General features: G+C 35.8%; 8 non-coding genes across 8 annotated transcripts; all 8 read right to left on the bottom strand.

The window, feature by feature from the left end:
* Positions 1-619: 619 nt before the first annotated feature.
* Positions 620-691, bottom strand: TRNAD-GUC (transfer RNA aspartic acid (anticodon GUC)). Its single transcript has one exon. It is a non-coding gene; the product is annotated as a tRNA-Asp (tRNA).
* A 1,342-nt stretch (positions 692-2,033) lies between these two features.
* TRNAD-GUC (transfer RNA aspartic acid (anticodon GUC)) lies at positions 2,034-2,105 on the bottom strand. Its single transcript has one exon. It is a non-coding gene; the product is annotated as a tRNA-Asp (tRNA).
* A 1,346-nt stretch (positions 2,106-3,451) lies between these two features.
* TRNAD-GUC (transfer RNA aspartic acid (anticodon GUC)) lies at positions 3,452-3,523 on the bottom strand. Its single transcript has one exon. It is a non-coding gene; the product is annotated as a tRNA-Asp (tRNA).
* A 635-nt stretch (positions 3,524-4,158) lies between these two features.
* On the bottom strand, positions 4,159-4,230 carry TRNAD-GUC (transfer RNA aspartic acid (anticodon GUC)). Its single transcript has one exon. It is a non-coding gene; the product is annotated as a tRNA-Asp (tRNA).
* A 4,873-nt stretch (positions 4,231-9,103) lies between these two features.
* TRNAD-GUC (transfer RNA aspartic acid (anticodon GUC)) lies at positions 9,104-9,175 on the bottom strand. Its single transcript has one exon. It is a non-coding gene; the product is annotated as a tRNA-Asp (tRNA).
* A 635-nt stretch (positions 9,176-9,810) lies between these two features.
* On the bottom strand, positions 9,811-9,882 carry TRNAD-GUC (transfer RNA aspartic acid (anticodon GUC)). The gene has a single exon. It is a non-coding gene; the product is annotated as a tRNA-Asp (tRNA).
* A 1,343-nt stretch (positions 9,883-11,225) lies between these two features.
* Positions 11,226-11,297, bottom strand: TRNAD-GUC (transfer RNA aspartic acid (anticodon GUC)). Its single transcript has one exon. It is a non-coding gene; the product is annotated as a tRNA-Asp (tRNA).
* A 647-nt stretch (positions 11,298-11,944) lies between these two features.
* TRNAD-GUC (transfer RNA aspartic acid (anticodon GUC)) lies at positions 11,945-12,016 on the bottom strand. Its single transcript has one exon. It is a non-coding gene; the product is annotated as a tRNA-Asp (tRNA).
* Between the last annotated feature and the right edge of the window lie 927 nt (positions 12,017-12,943).

Below are 12,943 nucleotides of genomic sequence, written 5' to 3'. Positions count from 1 at the left end.
AAACAGTGCTCACCTCCTTGGGGTTAAGGCATACCCTCGATCAATTCACAGTATTGTAATAGGCAGATTTGCTGCTTTTGGTTAGGACAAGTAATCTTTTTTCCTAAATATTACAATACAGAAATTCCTAGCCAAAAACAATCAGTTTTATCAAGAAATTATTTCATTGAAATAAATATCTATCTATCGATCTGTCTATCTGGCTATCTTTCTAACTATCAATATATATATTTATATATATCTATATATATATATATAATCAGCTCACTTTATCATTTGCAGCTTATAACTATTAGCCACCAGGGGTCACTACTAACCAAAAGCAGTCATTCTACTTGTAAATTGTGCCAATCGAGTAGAACAGCAGCCTAGGATTCACCACTGCTTCATCTCATTTTCCAAGAGAATGCAGATGTAAAGTGTTTTTGATGGTACGCCTGTGCATATTGAAATATTCAGAGCATATTCTGAATTTCAGTTAACACGTCAGTAAGCATTTTGGCCATCAGTGAATTCAATCTTTTTTTCTCAATCGGAATAGGAAAGGATAATGACAGATATATTTTACAATGTTAGAAAGTACATCATTTTATTTAATTGTGTGAATAAAATGAATCGACTCCCCGTCGGGGAATTGAACCCCGGTCTCCCGCGTGACAGGCGGGGATACTGACCACTATACTAACGAGGACTTATTGGCATCCGTTAAACAGTGCTCACCTCCTTGGGGTTAAGGCATACCCTCGATCAATTCACAGTATTGTAATAGGCAGATTTGCTGCTTTTGGTTAGGACAAGTAATCTTTTTTCCTAAATATTACAATACAGAAATTCCTAGCCAAAAACAATCAGTTTTATCAAGAAATTATTTCATTGAAATAAATATCTATCTATCGATCTGTCTATCGGGCTATCTTTCTAACTATCAATATATATATTTATATATATCTATATATATATATATAATCAGCTCACTTTATCATTTGCAGCTTATAACTATTAGCCACCAGGGGTCACTACTAACCAAAAGCAGTCATTCTACTTGTAAATTGTGCCAATCGAGTGGAACAGCAGCCTAGGATTCACCACTGCTTCATCTCATTTTCCAAGAGAATGCAGATGTAAAGTGTTTTTGATGGTACGCCTGTGCATATTGAAATATTCAGAGCATATTCTGAATTTCAGTTAACACGTCAGTAAGCATTTTGGCCATCAGTGAATCCAACCTTTTTTTCTCAATCGGAATAGGCAAGGATAATGACAGATATATTTTACAATGTTAGAAAGTACATCATTTTATTTAATTGTGTGAATAAAAGGAATCGACTCCCAGTCGGGGAATTGAACCCCGGTCTCCCGCGTGACAGGTGGGGATACTGACCACTATACTAACGAGGACTTATTGGCATCCGTTAAACAGTGCTCACCTCCTTGGGGTTAAGGCATACCCTCGATCAATTCACAGTGTTGTAATAGGCAGATTTGCTGCTTTTGGTTAGGACAAGTAATCTTTTTTCCTAAATATTACAATACAGAAATTCCTAGCCAAAAACAATCAGTTTTATCAAGAAATTATTTCATTGAAATAAATATCTATCTATCGATCTGTCTATCTGGCTATCTTTCTAACTATCAATATATATATTTATATATATCTATATATATATATATAATCAGCTCACTTTATCATTTGCAGCTTATAACTATTAGCCACCAGGGGTCACTAGTAACCAAAAGCAGTCATTCTACTTGTAAATTGTGCCAATCGAGTAGAACAGCAGCCTAGGATTCACCACTGCTTCATCTCATTTTCCAAGAGAATGCAGATGTAAAGTGTTTTTGATGGTACGCCTGTGCATATTGAAATATTCAGAGCATATTCTGAATTTCAGTTAACACGTCAGTAAGCATTTTGGCCATCAGTGAATTCAACCTTTTTTTCTCAATCGGAATAGGCAAGGATAATGACAGATATATTTTACAATGTTAGAAAGTACATCATTTTATTTAATTGTGTGAATAAAATCAATCGACTCCCCGTCGGGGAATTGAACCCCGGTCTCCCGCGTGACAGGCGGGGATACTGACCACTATACTAACGAGGACTTATTGGCATCCGTTAAACAGTGCTCACCTCCTTGGGGTTAAGGCATACCCTCGATCAATTCACAGTATTGTAATAGGCAGATTTGCTGCTTTTGGTTAGGACAAGTAATCTTTTTTCCTAAATATTACAATACAGAAATTCCTAGCCAAAAACAATCAGTTTTATCAAGAAATTATTTCATTGAAATAAATATCTATCTATCGATCTGTCTATCTGGCTATCTTTCTAACTATCAATATATATATTTATATATATCTATATATATATATATATAATCAGCTCACTTTATCATTTGCAGCTTATAACTATTAGCCACCAGGGGTCACTACTAACCAAAAGCAGTCATTCTACTTGTAAATTGTGCCAATCGAGTGGAACAGCAGCCTAGGATTCACCACTGCTTCATCTCATTTTCCAAGAGGATGCAGATGTAAAGTGTTTTTGATGGTACGCCTGTGCATATTGAAATATGCAGAGCATATTCTGAATTTCAGTTAACACATCAGTAAGCATTTTGTCCATCAGTGAATTCAACCTTTTTTCTCAATCGGAATAGGCAAGGATAATGACAGATATATTTTACAATGTTAGAAAGTGCATCATTTTATTTAATTGTGTGAATAAAAGGAATCGCCTCCCCGTTGGCGAATTGATCCCCGGTCTCCTGTGTGACAGGCAGGGGATACTGACCACTATACTAACGAGGACTTATTGGCATCAGTTAAACAGTGCTCACCTCCTTGGGGTTAAGGCATACCCTCGATCAATTCACAGTATTGTAATAGGCAGATTTGCTGCTTTTGGTTAGGACAAGTAATCTTTTTTCCTAAATATTACAATACAGAAATTCCTAGCCAAAAACAATCAGTTTTATCAAGAAATGATTTCATTGAAATAAATATCTATCTATCGATCTGTCTATCTGGCTATCTTTCTAACTATCAATATATATATTTATATATATCTATATATATATATATATAATCAGCTCACTTTACCATTTGCAGCTTATAACTATTAGCCACCAGGGGTCACTACTAACCAAAAGCAGTCATTCTACTTGTAAATTGTGCCAATCGAGTGGAACAGCAGCCTAGGATTCACCACTGCTTCATCTCATTTTCCAAGAGAATGCAGATGTAAAGTGTTTTTGATGGTACGCCTGTGCATATTGAAATATTCAGAGCATATTCTGAATTTCAGTTAACACGTCAGTAAGCATTTTGGCCATCAGTGAATTCAACCTTTTTTTCTCAATTGGAATAGGCAAGGATAATGACAGATATATTTTACAATGTTAGAAAGTACATCATTTTATTTAATTGTGTGAATAAAATGAATCGACTCCCCGTCGGGGAATTGAACCCCGGTCTCCCGCGTGACAGGCGGGGATACTGACCACTATACTAACGAGGACTTATTGGCATCCGTTAAACAGTGCTCACCTCCTTGGGGTTAAGGCATACCCTCGATCAATTCACAGTGTTGTAATAGGCAGATTTGCTGCTTTTGGTTAGGACAAGTAATCTTTTTTCCTAAATATTACAATACAGAAATTCCTAGCCAAAAACAATCAGTTTTATCAAGAAATTATTTCATTGAAATAAATATCTATCTATCGATCTGTCTATCTGGCTATCTTTCTAACTATCAATATATATATTTATATATATCTATATATATATATATAATCAGCTCACTTTATCATTTGCAGCTTATAACTATTAGCCACCAGGGGTCACTAGTAACCAAAAGCAGTCATTCTACTTGTAAATTGTGCCAATCGAGTAGAACAGCAGCCTAGGATTCACCACTGCTTCATCTCATTTTCCAAGAGAATGCAGATGTAAAGTGTTTTTGATGGTACGCCTGTGCATATTGAAATATTCAGAGCATATTCTGAATTTCAGTTAACACGTCAGTAAGCATTTTGGCCATCAGTGAATTCAATCTTTTTTTCTCAATCGGAATAGGCAAGGATAATGACAGATATATTTTACAATGTTAGAAAGTACATCATTTTATTTAATTGTGTGAATAAAATGAATCGACTCCCCATCGGGGAATTGAACCCCGGTCTCCCGCGTGACAGGCGGGGATACTGACCACTATACTAACGAGGACTTATTGGCATCCGTTAAACAGTGCTCACCTCCTTGGGGTTAAGGCATACCCTCGATCAATTCACAGTATTGTAATAGGCAGATTTGCTGCTTTTGGTTAGGACAAGTAATCTTTTTTCCTAAATATTACAATACAGAAATTCCTAGCCAAAAACAATCAGTTTTATCAAGAAATTATTTCATTGAAATAAATATCTATCTATCGATCTGTCTATCTGGCTATCTTTCTAACTATCAATATATATATTTATATATATCTATATATATATATATAATCAGCTCACTTTATCATTTGCAGCTTATAACTATTAGCCACCAGGGGTCACTACTAACCAAAAGCAGTCATTCTACTTGTAAATTGTGCCAATCGAGTGGAACAGCAGCCTAGGATTCACCACTGCTTCATCTCATTTTCCAAGAGAATGCAGATGTAAAGTGTTTTTGATGGTACGCCTGTGCATATTGAAATATTCAGAGCATATTCTGAATTTCAGTTAACACGTCAGTAAGCATTTTGGCCATCAGTGAATCCAACCTTTTTTTCTCAATCGGAATAGGCAAGGATAATGACAGATATATTTTACAATGTTAGAAAGTACATCATTTTATTTAATTGTGTGAATAAAAGGAATCGACTCCCAGTCGGGGAATTGAACCCCGGTCTCCCGCGTGACAGGTGGGGATACTGACCACTATACTAACGAGGACTTATTGGCATCCGTTAAACAGTGCTCACCTCCTTGGGGTTAAGGCATACCCTCGATCAATTCACAGTGTTGTAATAGGCAGATTTGCTGCTTTTGGTTAGGACAAGTAATCTTTTTTCCTAAATATTACAATACAGAAATTCCTAGCCAAAAACAATCAGTTTTATCAAGAAATTATTTCATTGAAATAAATATCTATCTATCGATCTGTCTATCTGGCTATCTTTCTAACTATCAATATATATATTTATATATATCTATATATATATATATAATCAGCTCACTTTATCATTTGCAGCTTATAACTATTAGCCACCAGGGGTCACTAGTAACCAAAAGCAGTCATTCTACTTGTAAATTGTGCCAATCGAGTAGAACAGCAGCCTAGGATTCACCACTGCTTCATCTCATTTTCCAAGAGAATGCAGATGTAAAGTGTTTTTGATGGAACGCCTGTGCATATTGAAATATTCAGAGCATATTCTGAATTTCAGTTAACACGTCAGTAAGCATTTTGGCCATCAGTGAATTCAACCTTTTTTTCTCAATCGGAATAGGCAAGGATAATGACAGATATATTTTACAATGTTAGAAAGTACATCATTTTATTTAATTGTGTGAATAAAATGAATCGACTCCCCGTCGGGGAATTGATCCCCGGTCTCCTGTGTGACAGGCGGGGATACTGACCACTATACTAACGAGGACTTATTGGCATCAGTTAAACAGTGCTCACCTCCTTGGGGTTAAGGCATACCCTCGATCAATTCACAGTATTGTAATAGGCAGATTTGCTGCTTTTGGTTAGGACAAGTAATCTTTTTTCCTAAATATTACAATACAGAAATTCCTAGCCAAAAACAATCAGTTTTATCAAGAAATGATTTCATTGAAATAAATATCTATCTATCGATCTGTCTATCTGGCTATCTTTCTAACTATCAATATATATATTTATATATATCTATATATATATATATATAATCAGCTCACTTTACCATTTGCAGCTTATAACTATTAGCCACCTGGGGTCACTACTAACCAAAAGCAGTCATTCTACTTGTAAATTGTGCCAATCGAGTGGAACAGCAGCCTAGGATTCACCACTGCTTCATCTCATTTTCCAAGAGAATGCAGATGTAAAGTGTTTTTGATGGTACGCCTGTGCATATTGAAATATTCAGAGCATATTCTGAATTTCAGTTAACACATCAGTAAGCATTTTGTCCATCTGTGAATTCAACCTTTTTTCTCAATCGGAATAGGCAAGGATAATGACAGATATATTTTACAATGTTAGAAAGTGCATCATTTTATTTAATTGTGTGAATAAAAGGAATCGCCTCCCCGTCGGGGAATTGATCCCCGGTCTCCTGCGTGACAGGCGGGGATACTGACCACTATACTAACGAGGACTTATTGGCATCAGTTAAACAGTGCTCACCTCCTTGGGGTTAAGGCATACCCTCGATCAATTCACAGTATTGTAATAGGCAGATTTGCTGCTTTTGGTTAGGACAAGTAATCTTTTTTCCTAAATATTACAATACAGAAATTCCTAGCCAAAAACAATCAGTTTTATCAAGAAATTATTTCATTGAAATAAATATCTATCTATCGATCTGTCTATCTGGCTATCTTTCTAACTATCAATATATATATTTATATATATCTATATATATATAATCAGCTCATTTTATCATTTGCAGCTTATAACTATTAGCCACCAGGGGTCACTACTAACCAAAAGCAGTCATTCTACTTGTAAATTGTGCCAATCGAGTGGAACAGCAGCCTAGGATTCACCACTGCTTCATCTCATTTTCCAAGAGAATGCAGATGTAAAGTGTTTTTGATGGTACGCCTGTGCATATTGAAATATTCAGAGCATATTCTGAATTTCAGTTAACACATCAGTAAGCATTTTGTCCATCAGTGAATTCAACCTTTTTTCTCAATCGGAATAGGCAAGGATAATGACAGATATATTTTACAATGTTAGAAAGTGCATCATTTTATTTAATTGTGTGAATAAAAGGAATCGCCTCCCCGTCGGGGAATTGATCCCCGGTCTCCTGCGTGACAGGCGGGGATACTGACCACTATACTAACGAGGACTTATTGGCATCAGTTAAACAGTGCTCACCTCCTTGGGGTTAAGGCATACCCTCGATCAATTCACAGTATTGTAATAGGCAGATTTGCTGCTTTTGGTTAGGACAAGTAATCTTTTTTCCTAAATATTACAATACAGAAATTCCTAGCCAAAAACAATCAGTTTTATCAAGAAATTATTTCATTGAAATAAATATCTATCTATCGATCTGTCTATCTGGCTATCTTTCTAACTATCAATATATATATTTATATATATCTATATATATATATATAATCAGCTCACTTTACCATTTGCAGCTTATAACTATTAGCCACCAGGGGTCACTAGTAACCAAAAGCAGTCATTCTACTTGTAAATTGTGCCAATCGAGTAGAACAGCAGCCTAGGATTCACCACTGCTTCATCTCATTTTCCAAGAGAATGCAGATGTAAAGTGTTTTTGATGGTACGCCTGTGCATATTGAAATATTCAGAGCATATTCTGAATTTCAGTTAACACGTCAGTAAGCATTTTGGCCATCAGTGAATCCAACCTTTTTTTCTCAATCGGAATAGGCAAGGATAATGACAGATATATTTTACAATGTTAGAAAGTACATCATTTTATTTAATTGTGTGAATAAAAGGAATCGACTCCCAGTCGGGGAATTGAACCCCGGTCTCCCGCGTGACAGGCGGGGATACTGACCACTATACTAACGAGGACTTATTGGCATCCGTTAAACAGTGCTCACCTCCTTGGGGTTAAGGCATACCCTCGATCAATTCACAGTGTTGTAATAGGCAGATTTGCTGCTTTTGGTTAGGACAAGTAATCTTTTTTCCTAAATATTACAATACAGAAATTCCTAGCCAAAAACAATCAGTTTTATCAAGAAATTATTTCATTGAAATAAATATCTATCTATCGATCTGTCTATCTGGCTATCTTTCTAACTATCAATATATATATTTATATATATCTATATATATATATATAATCAGCTCACTTTATCATTTGCAGCTTATAACTATTAGCCACCAGGGGTCACTAGTAACCAAAAGCAGTCATTCTACTTGTAAATTGTGCCAATCGAGTAGAACAGCAGCCTAGGATTCACCACTGCTTCATCTCATTTTCCAAGAGAATGCAGATGTAAAGTGTTTTTGATGGTACGCCTGTGCATATTGAAATATTCAGAGCATATTCTGAATTTCAGTTAACACGTCAGTAAGCATTTTGGCCATCAGTGAATCCAACCTTTTTTTCTCAATCGGAATAGGCAAGGATAATGACAGATATATTTTACAATGTTAGAAAGTACATCATTTTATTTAATTGTGTGAATAAAAGGAATCGACTCCCAGTCGGGGAATTGAACCCCGGTCTCCCGCGTGACAGGTGGGGATACTGACCACTATACTAACGAGGACTTATTGGCATCCGTTAAACAGTGCTCACCTCCTTGGGGTTAAGGCATACCCTCGATCAATTCACAGTGTTGTAATAGGCAGATTTGCTGCTTTTGGTTAGGACAAGTAATCTTTTTTCCTAAATATTACAATACAGAAATTCCTAGCCAAAAACAATCAGTTTTATCAAGAAATTATTTCATTGAAATAAATATCTATCTATCGATCTGTCTATCTGGCTATCTTTCTAACTATCAATATATATATTTATATATATCTATATATATATATATAATCAGCTCACTTTATCATTTGCAGCTTATAACTATTAGCCACCAGGGGTCACTAGTAACCAAAAGCAGTCATTCTACTTGTAAATTGTGCCAATCGAGTGGAACAGCAGCCTAGGATTCACCACTGCTTCATCTCATTTTCCAAGAGAATGCAGATGTAAAGTGTTTTTGACGGTACGCCTGTGCATATTGAAATATTCAGAGCATATTCTGAATTTCAGTTAACACGTCAGTAAGCATTTTGGCCATCAGTGAATCCAACCTTTTTTTCTCAATCGGAATAGGCAAGGATAATGACAGATATATTTTACAATGTTAGAAAGTACATCATTTTATTTAATTGTGTGAATAAAATGAATCGACTCCCCGTCGGGGAATTGAACCCCGGTCTCCCGCGTGACAGGCGGGGATACTGACCACTATACTAACGAGGACTTATTGGCATCCGTTAAACAGTGCTCACCTCCTTGGGGTTAAGGCATACCCTCGATCAATTCACAGTGTTGTAATAGGCAGATTTGCTGCTTTTGGTTAGGACAAGTAATCTTTTTTCCTAAATATTACAATACAGAAATTCCTAGCCAAAAACAATCAGTTTTATCAAGAAATTATTTCATTGAAATAAATATCTATCTATCGATCTGTCTATCTGGCTATCTTTCTAACTATCAATATATATATTTATATATATCTATATATATATATATAATCAGCTCACTTTATCATTTGCAGCTTATAACTATTAGCCACCAGGGGTCACTAGTAACCAAAAGCAGTCATTCTACTTGTAAATTGTGCCAATCGAGTAGAACAGCAGCCTAGGATTCACCACTGCTTCATCTCATTTTCCAAGAGAATGCAGATGTAAAGTGTTTTTGATGGTACGCCTGTGCATATTGAAATATTCAGAGCATATTCTGAATTTCAGTTAACACGTCAGTAAGCATTTTGGCCATCAGTGAATTCAACCTTTTTTTCTCAATCGGAATAGGCAAGGATAATGACAGATATATTTTACAATGTTAGAAAGTACATCATTTTATTTAATTGTGTGAATAAAATGAATCGACTCCCCGTCGGGGAATTGAACCCCGGTCTCCCGCGTGACAGGCGGGGATACTGACCACTATACTAACGAGGACTTATTGGCATCCGTTAAACAGTGCTCACCTCCTTGGGGTTAAGGCATACCCTCGATCAATTCACAGTATTGTAATAGGCAGATTTGCTGCTTTTGGTTAGGACAAGTAATCTTTTTTCCTAAATATTACAATACAGAAATTCCTAGCCAAAAACAATCAGTTTTATCAAGAAATTATTTCATTGAAATAAATATCTATCTATCGATCTGTCTATCTGGCTATCTTTCTAACTATCAATATATATATTTATATATATCTATATATATATATATAATCAGCTCACTTTATCATTTGCAGCTTATAACTATTAGCCACCAGGGGTCACTACTAACCAAAAGCAGTCATTCTACTTGTAAATTGTGCCAATCGAGTGGAACAGCAGCCTAGGATTCACCACTGCTTCATCTCATTTTCCAAGAGAATGCAGATGTAAAGTGTTTTTGATGGTACGCCTGTGCATATTGAAATATTCAGAGCATATTCTGAATTTCAGTTAACACATCAGTAAGCATTTTGTCCATCAGTGAATTCAACCTTTTTTCTCAATCGGAATAGGCAAGGATAATGACAGATATATTTTACAATGTTAGAAAGTGCATCATTTTATTTAATTGTGTGAATAAAAGGAATCGACTCCCCGTCGGGGAATTGATCCCCGGTCTCCTGTGTGACAGGCGGGGATACTGACCACTATACTAACGAGGACTTATTGGCATCAGTTAAACAGTGCTCACCTCCTTGGGGTTAAGGCATACCCTCGATCAATTCACAGTATTGTAATAGGCAGATTTGCTGCTTTTGGTTAGGACAAGTAATCTTTTTTCCTAAATATTACAATACAGAAATTCCTAGCCAAAAACAATCAGTTTTATCAAGAAATGATTTCATTGAAATAAATATCTATCTATCGATCTGTCTATCTGGCTATCTTTCTAACTATCAATATATATATTTATATATATCTATATATATATATATATAATCAGCTCACTTTACCATTTGCAGCTTATAACTATTAGCCACCAGGGGTCACTACTAACCAAAAGCAGTCATTCTACTTGTAAATTGTGCCAATCGAGTGGAACAGCAGCCTAGGATTCACCACTGCTTCATCTCATTTTCCAAGAGAATGCAGATGTAAAGTGTTTTTGATGGTACGCCTGTGCATATTGAAATATTCAGAGCATATTCTGAATTTCAGTTAACACGTCAGTAAGCATTTTGGCCATCAGTGAATTCAACCTTTTTTTCTCAATTGGAATAGGCAAGGATAATGACAGATATATTTTACAATGTTAGAAAGTACATCATTTTATTTAATTGTGTGAATAAAATGAATCGACTCCCCGTCGGGGAATTGAACCCCGGTCTCCCGCGTGACAGGCGGGGATACTGACCACTATACTAACGAGGACTTATTGGCATCCGTTAAACAGTGCTCACCTCCTTGGGGTTAAGGCATACCCTCGATCAATTCACAGTATTGTAATAGGCAGATTTGCTGCTTTTGGTTAGGACAAGTAATCTTTTTTCCTAAATATTACAATACAGAAATTCCTAGCCAAAAACAATCAGTTTTATCAAGAAATTATTTCATTGAAATAAATATCTATCTATCGATCTGTCTATCTGGCTATCTTTCTAACTATCAATATATATATTATATATATATATATATATATATATATATATATATATATAATCAGCTCACTTTACCATTTGCAGCTTATAACTATTAGCCACCAGGGGTCACTACTAACCAAAAGCAGTCATTCTACTTGTAAATTGTGCCAATCGAGTGGAACAGCAGCCAAGGATTCACCACTGCTTCATCTCATTTTCCAAGAGAATGCAGATGTAAAGTGTTTTTGATGGTACGCCTGTGCATATTGAAATATTCAGAGCATATTCTGAATTTCAGTTAACACATCAGTAAGCATTTTGGCCATCAGTGAATTCAACCTTTTTTCTCAATCAGAATAGGCAAGGATAATGACAGATATATTTTACAATGTTAGAAAGTACATCATTTTATTTAATTGTGTGAATAAAATGAATCGCCTCCCCGTCGGGGAATTGAACCCCGGTCTCCCGCGTGACAGGTGGGGATACTGACCACTATACTAACGAGGACTTATTGGCATCAGTTAAACAGTGCTCACCTCCTTGGGGTTAAGGCATACCCTCGATCAATTCACAGTATTGTAATAGGCAGATTTGCTGCTTTTGGTTAGGACAAGTAATCTTTTTTCCTAAATATTACAATACAGAAATTCCTAGCCAAAAACAATCAGTTTTATCAAGAAATTATTTCATTGAAATAAATATCTATCTATCGATCTGTCTATCTGGCTATCTTTCTAACTATCAATATATATATTTATATATATCTATATATATATATATAATCAGCTCACTTTATCATTTGCAGCTTATAACTATTAGCCACCAGGGGTCACTACTAACCAAAAGCAGTCATTCTACTTGTAAATTGTGCCAATCGAGTGGAACAGCAGCCTAGGATTCACCACTGCTTCATCTCATTTTCCAAGAGAATGCAGATGTAAAGTGTTTTTGATGGTACGCCTGTGCATATTGAAATATTCAGAGCATATTCTGAATTTCAGTTAACACATCAGTAAGCATTTTGTCCATCTGTGAATTCAACCTTTTTTCTCAATCGGAATAGGCAAGGATAATGACAGATATATTTTACAATGTTAGAAAGTGCATCATTTTATTTAATTGTGTGAATAAAAGGAATCGCCTCCCCGTCGGGGAATTGATCCCCGGTCTCCTGCGTGACAGGCGGGGATACTGACCACTATACTAACGAGGACTTATTGGCATCAGTTAAACAGTGCTCACCTCCTTGGGGTTAAGGCATACCCTCGATCAATTCACAGTATTGTAATAGGCAGATTTGCTGCTTTTGGTTAGGACAAGTAATCTTTTTTCCTAAATATTACAATACAGAAATTCCTAGCCAAAAACAATCAGTTTTATCAAGAAATTATTTCATTGAAATAAATATCTATCTATCGATCTGTCTATCTGGCT

This window comes from Lissotriton helveticus, chromosome 1_2, assembly GCF_964261635.1.
Source record: "Lissotriton helveticus chromosome 1_2, aLisHel1.1, whole genome shotgun sequence".
Classification (NCBI taxonomy): Eukaryota; Metazoa; Chordata; class Amphibia; order Caudata; family Salamandridae; genus Lissotriton; species Lissotriton helveticus.
This window is presented reverse-complemented; position numbering and strand designations above follow the sequence as displayed.